This window comes from Cynara cardunculus (assembly GCF_001531365.2).
Source record: "Cynara cardunculus var. scolymus isolate 2C chromosome LG 17, CcrdV1, whole genome shotgun sequence".
Taxonomy (NCBI): Eukaryota; Viridiplantae; Streptophyta; class Magnoliopsida; order Asterales; family Asteraceae; genus Cynara; species Cynara cardunculus.
Genome location: NC_037544.1, coordinates 28,833,330 through 28,834,900, shown reverse-complemented (window position 1 = coordinate 28,834,900; position 1,571 = coordinate 28,833,330).

Here is a 1,571-nt window from a genome sequence, read left to right as displayed (position 1 = left end):
CGTTCATACCATGCTCTGGGAGCCTGTTTGAGACCATACAGAGCTTTGTCTAAGAAATAGACGTGGTTTGGATACTTCTCACTTTCAAACCCTGGTGGTTGCTTGACATAAACTTCTTCTTTGATTTTGCCGTTCAAGAAGGCTGACTTCACATCCATTTGGAACACCTTGAACCCTCTGTGAGCAGCAAATGCTAGAAAGACACGAATAGCTTCTAGTCTAGCCACAGGGGCAAAGGTTCTTCATAGTCGATGCCCTCTTCCTGGCAATATCCTTTAGCAACTAATCTGGCCTTGTTCCTCACCACCACGCCTTGTTCATCCTTCTTATTRCGAAAAACCCACTTGGTGCCAATAGCAAGCTTCCCACTTGGCAGAGGTACAAGAGTTCATACCTGGTTTCTTTCAAACTAAACGAGCTCATCTTGCATATCATCAACCCAGAAAGAATTTTCCAGAGCCTCTGCCGCTGTTTTAGGTTCAATTTCGCTTACAAAACAAGTAAAGAAGCCAGAGAAGAAAAAAGAAGAGCCTAAGAAGACAACCTCTGCCAAACCACTAAAAATAGTGGACTCTGCAGCTGCCCTGTTCTCCAAAGATAAATCTCCAGAGCCTAAGGGGAAAGGCAAGGGTAAAGCTGTAGAGGAATCGCCACAGAAGGGGTCAAGCTCTGAGACGCCAGAGGAGATAAATAAAGAAGAGTATGATGACCCAGACCTAGTTCGAGCGTTAAAGGCGTCTTTGGCAGAGGCACAAGCAAGAAAGGGTAGAGCCCCTATCCCCAGAGCTGGAGAAGGCTCTTCCTCCAAAATGGCGAAAGAGGAAACGTCCACGGGTACGTTCGACGCTCTGGTAGGAACTGTCAAGCCAATCCTACCAGAGGGGTCCACCCAGAGGCCGATACTAGAAGAAGAAGAAACCATAATTCTAGAATCTGCCATAGTGGGAAGGGTTCCTTGAATCGATGAGCAAAATTCCTATGCAGCAAGTGCGCACAGAGCCCGTAACCATTGTGGAGAAGATTCTGCAGTGGCGTTACTCTGTCGTGGACACAGAGCCCCCTTACGATCCAGAGCTTATAGAAATGCCCTATGCCGCTGCAAAGTTCCACTTCTCAAAGGTCACAAGGCCACGCGAGCAGGTCTTCTCAGAGCACGTGATAACTTCTCTTGACACCATATCTCCAAGGACTATGCTGAAGAAGACCGTGCTTTATGCTCAATATATGGTGAAGAGGGATGACGGCAACCTCTACACGTTCACAGATGCTGACCTCCATAACCTCTGTGTATTTAATCTTATCTTCTAGCACAAAATTCTTAACAAGTACATGGAGAGGAGGTCAAGCTATTCGACTTCCCTCAAAAGGCTGATCGAAGTAATGCGCGCTCAAGTAAAATACTACAGCCAGAAGGACTTCGATATCGTGATGAGGTTGGTCCAAACAGATTTGAAGATTTCCCCTCTGAAGAACAGGCCAAGTTGGTTACTTAGATGTCATCCCAACACCATTGTCCAAAATCCCATCTTTGGGTTTGTTTTCCTGGACAAGGATGAAATTCTTAGGTTCTT